Source organism: Chiloscyllium plagiosum, unplaced genomic scaffold (assembly GCF_037043375.1).
Source record: "Chiloscyllium plagiosum isolate Xiang-an unplaced genomic scaffold, Cpla_swu_hap1 HiC_scaffold_21, whole genome shotgun sequence".
Taxonomy (NCBI): Eukaryota; Metazoa; Chordata; class Chondrichthyes; order Orectolobiformes; family Hemiscylliidae; genus Chiloscyllium; species Chiloscyllium plagiosum.
The window spans coordinates 82,873,044-82,881,615 of record NW_028270159.1 but is presented as its reverse complement, the minus strand read 5'-3'; the positions used below and the strand labels follow the sequence as shown (position 1 = coordinate 82,881,615).

General features: G+C 45.0%; 1 pseudogene; it reads left to right on the top strand.

The window, feature by feature from the left end:
* The first annotated feature begins 670 nt into the window (after positions 1 to 670).
* LOC148146475 (uncharacterized) overlaps positions 671 to 8,572 on the top strand; it is a 73,304-nt pseudogene continuing 65,402 nt past the window's right edge.

Sequence of the window (8,572 nt, the reverse complement as noted above, 5' to 3'; positions counted from 1 at the left end):
AGTGGGAGGTCATTGCACATTGGTACCAATGACAGAGGATGGGGGTCCTGATGAGAGAATGAAGGAAATTATGTAGGAGGTTAAAAAACAGTTTCTCAAGGATAGTAATATCTAGATTACTCCCGGTGCAACATGCTAGTGAGAGTAGGGATATCAGGATGGAGGAGATGAATGTGTGGCGAAGGAGCTGTTGCAGGGGAGAAGGAATGACATATTTGGATCATGGGAATTTCTTCTGGCGTATATCTGACCTACATAGCAAGTAAAGATTGCACCTGCATTGGAAGGGGACTAAAATCCAGGCAGGGAGATTTGCTAGTGCTGCTCAGGAGGCATTAAACGAGTGATGGAGTAGGGGTAAACCCAAAGAGATAGAGAGAAAACACTTAAATGTGAGGCTGACAAGCAAGAGGTCAGACAAGCAAGAGCAAGCCACAGAATGAGGTGCGACCGTGCAGTTACACTGCTTGTATTTCAGTCTTGACCAGTCAGGCAGATGAGCGCAGGTTTTGGTTTTGAACATGGCACTGCGTTATTATCGCAACTACAAAGGCATGACTCAGAGGTGGATAGGACTAGCAGCTCAATGTTCCAAGATATCAATGTTATAGCAAGGAGAGAAAGGGAGAATAGAGCAGGGGGAGTGGCGATTTTGCTTAAGAATAACATTATGGCTGGAATTCAGGAGGACATTCCTGGGAGCCCATCCAGGTACGTTATTTGATTGGAACGGAGAAATAAAAAAAAGTGATGGTCTCCTTATTGGGATTGTGCGATCGACACCACCCACCCTTCCCCAACCCAACACCCCCCCCCCCCTCCCCCACCCCAACAGTCAGTTGGGAATTGACAAACAAATTTACCGGAAGATCTCAGGTATCTGAAAGAATAATGTGGTTGTAATGATAAGGAGTTCCAACTTTCCAAACTAAGCCTCGGAATGTTGTTAATGGCTTGGATGGAAAGGTGTTTGTTCAATGTATACGAGAACATTTTTGGTTCATATTGTAAGATGTACCTACTAGAGAAGGAACAAAACTTAACCTTGTTTTTTCATTTATTCACAGGATGAGGAGGTCACTGGCTGGGCCAGCAATTATTGCTCATCCCTAATTATCCAGAAGGCAGTTAAGAGACTACTACGTTGCTATAGGTCAGGAGTCACATGTAATCCAGCTCAGATAAGGATGGCAGATTCCTTCCCAGAGCGACATTAGAGAATGATTTATATAAATGACTTGCATGTGGATATATATTATCTGGGCAGGTTATTGCTGAGCAGCTGCTGCGTGAGAGCATTGTTGGCGACATCTTCCATTACTTTACTACAGATCGAGTGTGGACTGATGGATGGAAATTGGCTGGGTTAGCTGGTTCCTGTGTTTCTGCATTGAACATACCCAGGCAGCGTTCCACATTGTCTGTCGATGCCAGTGCTGGAGCGGTACGAGGTTTGTGGTTGGACAATTCTGGAGCACGATCTATCATTACCGTAGCTCGAATGTTGGCAGGGCTCACACCCCTTACACACTTTGTCCATTTCTTGATATTATTTGAACTGAAACGATTGGTTAAGCATCTATGATGTTGGGGACCACTGGAGAAGGCTGAGATAGAAAATTGCTGCAAATGCTGTCGTCCTAGCTTTTGCATGAATGTGTGAGGCCCCTCCATCAAGTAAGGGTGGGGATATTCAATGATGCTTCCTCCAATGAGTTGGTTAATTGTCCATCACCATTCATGACAGAATTGCAGAGCTCAGATATAATCCATTGGTTGTGGGATCGCTTAGTTATATTTCTTGTCGCTTGTGCTGTTTGGAATGCTCGTTTGGTAGCTCTTTTAGGTATAGTACAAGATTACAGTGGTGCTGGAAAAGCACAGCAGGTCAGGCAGCATCTGAGGAGCAGCAAAATCGAAGTTTTTGGCAGCATCCTTTCATCTTGCACTGAACCAGGATTGATCCACTATCTTGATGGTAATGGTTAAGTGGGGGTATGCCAGGCCATGAGATTTCAGGTTGTGCTGGAGTGCAATTATGCTATTGTTGTATCACAGTGCCTCAGAGATGCCCCGTTTTGAGATCCGCCATCTGCTCGAAGTATATCCCATTCAGCAAAGAGATAGTGTCTGTAAACACAGTGGAGACTACTCTCCACTTGAATGCAAGGCATTGTCTCCAAAGGACTGTGTGATGGTCGTTCTTACTGATGCTGTTATGGACAGATGTATCTGTAGCTGGTCAATACATAACAATGAGATCAAGTATGTTTTTCCCTCGGCTTGGTTCTCTCACTACCTGCTGCAGGCCCAGTTGAGCAGCTACGTCCTTTAGAACCCAACCAGCTGAGTCACTAATCCTATTGCTGAGTTACTCTTAGTGGTGCATATTGAAAACCCATACCGAGAGTACGGTTAGCACCATTTACACCCTCAGTGACTCATACAAGTGTTGCTCAACATGGAGGAGTACTGATTAATCAGCCGAGGGAGGACGGTATATGGTAATCAGCAGGAGCCATGAGACATTCTGCCGTCTTCTGTTAATGCTGAGTACTCCCTGGGCAAGTCCTTCCTGTCTGTACACCACTGTGCCACCACCTCTGTCTGGTCTGTCCTGCTGGTGGGATAGGACATATCTAGGAATGGTGATTCTGGGTTCTCGTTATTGTCAGTAATTTATGATTCCGTGAGTAAGACTATGTCAAGCTGTCCCATGGTTAGTCTGTGAGACAGCTGTCCACATATTCGTACTTACGCCTAATGTTAGTGAAGAGAAATTTGCAGGGTTGAGAGGGTTGATTCTGTGGTTGTATTTTCTGATGCCTTGGTAGATGTCATGTGATCCATCCAGTTTATTTTCTTTGCTGAGACTTTACAGTGATGAAGACAATGAGTAGCTTGCTGGGCCACTGCTACATTGGCAGTTACCTTTCCCAGGAGGGCATTGGGGATTTATTCTGCCATTGGCAATTGTTCAATGGAGATCAGTCGGTTCGTAATTTCAGTTGTTTTTTTTTATTGAATTCAGATTCCACTATCAACCGAGGTAGGATTCGAATCCGGACTTCAGTTACACATTTTAATATTCTGGATAGAAGTTAAATACATCAGGTTTGTTCACTCATTTTAAATATCACTAACCCAGGATTTGTTTCTTTGTTGAACACTGTCCATCATCCTGTCTTCTCCATTCTCCCCAACAAGTGAGGAGCACATGCAGTTTCTCTGTCACTAATATTGAGACAATCCGATCAGCTGCCTCTGCTGCTTCCATCCCTTTCATTAGCCTACCAAGCCAAACTGCCTCATGTGGTTCTCACCGTTTGAGTCTTAAACTAACAGCTTTCTCCATTTTCTTGTCAAGCTTAATTAGAGCTCATCTTGACCCTTTCCCCTAGCCTCACTAAACTAAAGGATCTAAAACTTTGCCTTCTCCTCCTCCTCATCAGTCTCCCTCACCACATCTCAGATACTGTTCTTTGTTCTGTCTGTCTTTTCTCGTTATGTCCTTCTCACCCATTCCGCTAAATCTAATATTTGAGCTCACTGTCGTTGGAAACTCTTGCTCCATCTCCACTTTGCCTTTCCTTTCTGAATTCCTTTATTTGGTGTCCCTCCAGGAATAATCCTTAGTCCCTCCTGTTTCTCACCTACGTACATCCAGGAGATGACATCGTTCAAAATATCGTGTTGGGTTTCACACGTACTTGAACAATACATGTACTGTATTGTACCTCATCTTCATCCTCACGAGGTGGCATAATGGCACTGTGTTTAGCACTGCTGCCTCACAGCACCAGTGTCCCTGGTTCGAATCCAGCCTTGGGTGACTGTCGATGTGGAATTTGTACATTCTCCTCATGTCTCGGTGGGCTTCCTTCGGGTGTTCCGGTTTCCTCCCACAGTCCAAAGATGTGCAGGTCAGGTAAATTGGCCATGCTAAATTTCCCGTAGTGTTAGGTGCATTAGTCAGATGGAATTCGGTCTGGTTGGGTTAGTCTTCGGAGGGTCGGTGTGCACTGGTTGGGACGAAGGGCCTGTTTTCACACTGTATGTAATCTAATCTATTCGAATCACTCTCCATTGCTGCACTGTTACAGTTATAAAATTCAAAGTTTGTGTGAAGATTTGTAGCTTGGGTGCTCGTTGTTGTGGTTCTGTTCGCCAAGCTGGAAGTTTTTGTTGCAAACGTTTCGTCCCCTGGCTAGGTGACATCCTCAGTGCTTGGGAGTCTCCTGTGAAGCGTTTATAAGATTAGATTAGATTAGATTACTTACAGTGTGGAAACAGGCCCTTCGGCCCAACAAGTCCACACCGCCCCACCGAAGCGCAACCCACCCATACCCCTACATCTACCCCTTACCTAACACTACGGCAATTTAGCATGGCCAATTCACCTGACCTGCATATCTTTGGACTGTGGGAGGAAACCGGAGCACCCGGAGGAAACCCACGCAGACACGGGGAGAATGTGCAAACTCCACACAGTCAGTCGCCTCAGGCGGGAATTGAACCCGGGTCTCTGGCGCTGTGAGGCAGCAGTGCTAACCACTGTGCCACCGTGCCGCCCACTTTTCCTCCGGCATTTATAGTGGCCTGTCCCTGCCGCTTCCGGTTGTCAGTTTCAGCTGTCCACTGTCGTGGCTGGTAATATTGGGTCCAGGTCGATTTGTTTATTGATGGAGTTTGTGGATGAGTGCCATGCTTCTAGGAATTCCCTGGCTGTTCTTTGGTTGGCTTGCGCTATAATGGTAGTGTTGTCCCAGTCGAATTCATGTTGCTTGTCGTCTGCGTGTGCCTAAGCGCCACATACGAACAACTCCGGTTCCTGCATGAATGCCGAAAGAATCGAATCCTTCCACCATGTGTCAGATATAGACTGCCAGTCAACAACCCACAAGCCAGAGACACAGCCAGACAGAACGGATTCAGGATGATCCAGGTAATGATTACGGACCCTCACAACCGACTTCACAGATGCAGACAAGAAATTGCGCGCCAAAAGTCGTTAATTTCAAAAACCACTATTTAGGAATGGACCCGGACCATAGAACAGGCTGTCAGTATAGGACAGAACAGGACTACACACCGCAAATAAAACGGCACTAAAAGAAAAATTTGCCAAATTAACACACAACAAAGAACACACCACAACACACACCTGTGTTAAAAACCTCTCCAACAGACAGCTAACAGACACGGAAAGAACAATACTGGCCAAGGGACTCAACTACAACCACAGGGACGCCAAGACAGCAGACTTCCTAGCAGCACTAGGATGCACACTCAGGAACAATGGACTGACAGAAGAGACAGTACAAACAGTGAGACAAAGTATCGTACCTCTGATAACAAGGAAAAGACAAACACATAACCTCAACACCAAGGAGAGTGAAGCACTAAAATCACTAAGAAACGATAAGAACCTAATCATACTACCAGCAGACAAAGGAAGAATGACGGTCATCCTGGACAAAGCAGAGTACACCCAAAATGCACAACAACTACTTGCAGATACCAACACCTACCAAAAGAGGGAGTTTGACCCCACCCCACAGCTCACTAATAGGATAAACAACACACTGAGGAATCTACAAAAAACCGACAGATAACCAGGTCTGACCTACAAAGAATGAAACCTGAAAGTAACAACACCCCAGATTATATGGACTACCCAAAGTGCACAAACCAGACATCCCACTCAGACCCATTGTATCACTACCAGGGACACCATCACACAAACTGGCTAAAGAACTACAGCAGAAACTGAAACACCTGATCAACGGATCCAGACACTGTATACAATCAACACAGGAATTCTTGGACATCATCAGAAATATAAACATAGACAAAGAAGAAACCATGGTCTCATTCGACGTAACGGCACTGTTCACCTCTATTGACAAAACCCTAGCAAGAGAAACATTAGCCAACCTGCTGGACAGACATAACAGACAACAGGACGTTGAACCTACCAACAAAGACGGCATACTTAAACTACTAGACTTGTGCCTCACAACACACTTCACATTCAACAACCAGAATTTACGAACAAATCAACGGAACACCAATGGGTTCACCGATCTCGGGACTCATAGCAGAAGCAGTAATGCAAAGGTTAGAACAAACAGTCCTACCACAAATTCAACCCAAACTCTGGTCAGATACGTGGATGACACCTTTGTAATAATTAAAAACACGGAAATAGAGAAAATATACCGGATCATCAACTCCACACTCACAGGCATCCGATTCACGAGAGAAGAAGAAAAGGAAACCAACTCCCTTTCCTAGACGTGATGGTACAGAGAACACCAAACGGAGAATTCACCACATAGGTACACCGGAAAGCCACACACACAGATCAAGTCCTGAACTATGAAAGCAACCACCCCAACACACACAACCGAAGTTGCATAAAGTCACTATTCAAAAGGGACACAACACAATGCAGCACACCAGAACTGCAAAAAGAGGAAGAGGAACACCGATACAAGGTATTCGCCAAAAACGGATACCCTCGCAATTTCATCAACAGATGCCAAAGGGATAGACCACGGAACGAGGACCTGCCACAACCCAAAGGACTAGCCCCACTACCATATATCAAGAACATCTCTGAACTGATAGCCAGACTACTGCGACTACTAGGACTCATAATAGCACACAAACCAACAGCCACACTCAGACAACAACTCACCAGAACGAAGGACCCGATACCCAGCATGAGAAAAACTAATGTAGTGTACAAACTCCCATGCAAGGACTGCACAAAACACTATATAGGACAAACAGGAAGACAGCTAACGATCCGCATCCACGAACATCAACTAGCCACGAAACGACAAGACCAGCTATCCCGAGTAGCCACACATGCAGACGACAAGCAACATGAATTCGACTGGGACAACACTACCATTATAGGGCAAGCCAAACAAAGAACAGCCAGGGAATTCCTAGAAACATGGCACTCATCCACAAACTCCATCAACAAACAAATCGACCTGGACCCAATATACCGGCCACGACAGCGGACAGCTGAAACTGACAACCGGAAGCGGCAGAGACAGGCCACTATAAATGCCGGAGGAAACACCACAGAAGCGCTTCACAGGAGGCTCCCAAGCACTGAGGATGTCACCTAGACAGGGGACGAAACGTTTGCAACAAAAACGTCCAGCTCGGCGAAAAGAACCACAACAGTTATCAAATTGTTTATCACGCTTTTTCTATCCGATTCAGTGGTAGTTCTTCCAATGAAACATTGCAATGTTTGAACCCAATGCATTCAGTTGCTATTACAAATTAATTTCCCTTTCAGCTGAGCTCCTCCCTCTGACTGGGATCTCTCTGAGGCAGAACTACACTCTGCACAATATTGCTCGCAATTCTGACCCCAAGGTTAGCTTCTGATCAGACATCTACACAATTACAAACACCAGGAATTACAATCTCTTAAATGTTGCTTGTCTCCTCTTCAGCCCAGCTCCATTGCTACGGAAACCCCCTACCCGTGCCTGTGTTGCTGTATGCCTGATGAATCCGAAACAGAACCACTGATTCCGTAAATGATGCAGAATCTGGTTCTGGACACACCCATGTTTGGAACCATCTTCTGAGTATTTACCCTGTCAAACCCCTTAAGAATCATATATGTTTCAATCGGATCACCTCTCATTCTCCCAAAATCCAGGGAGAAGATTCCCAATTTCAACAGCCATTGCTTAAATGATAATCCCTCCAAATCAGGGATTATCCCAGTCAATGTTCTCTGAAATGCCTCCAATGAAGTGATACATTTCATAAAATAAACGGACCAAAACGTCTTACATTACTCCAGATGCGGTCTCATTCGCACTTCGGACAGTTGCCCTAAGTATATACTCCGAATACTTACACTGCAAACCCCTTGAAATAAGGAACAGCATTCTTATTTCCCTTCTTAATGACCTGTTGTCACTGCGTGCTAGCTTTCTGTGTTTTCTGCGCAATTACCTTTAGCTTTCTACAGTTTACACCATATAAATAGTACGCTGTTCTTTTAGTATCTCCCCAAAATGAACAACTTCACAATTTCCCAAGTTATATTCCATTTTCCAACTTGTTGCTCACTGCTCCTGTAAATATCTCTCTGTATTATCATCCTCTTGGAAATTTAATGGTATGCCTTTCTCGGAGATTTCACACCTCATTCTTCTAAACATTTCCTGGGAGTTCTGGGCAGTGAGCAGCATGCTCAGTTGTTCTATTTTTCGGGATACACTATGGAATGATTGCAAAGGCATTGCTGACCATTCTTCAGAATGCCGATAACCTGCCCATCAAGCTGCATTCGCCTTTCACACCCAATGTCTTATTCGTGAGGTGCAGTGGCAACTCGGAAGGAATGAAATGAAGCAAATCCTGCTCACCGCACCTCAACAGCTCTTGGAATATTCTGTCCCATGTGTCAAAAATCTGTTCTGTTCAGTCACATGAAGTCCCAAGGTGCAAACTCATAGAAACCCACATAGATTGTCCCCTGTATTGACTGCTGATGTCCACAAGGGGTAATGTCTCCAGTCATCCT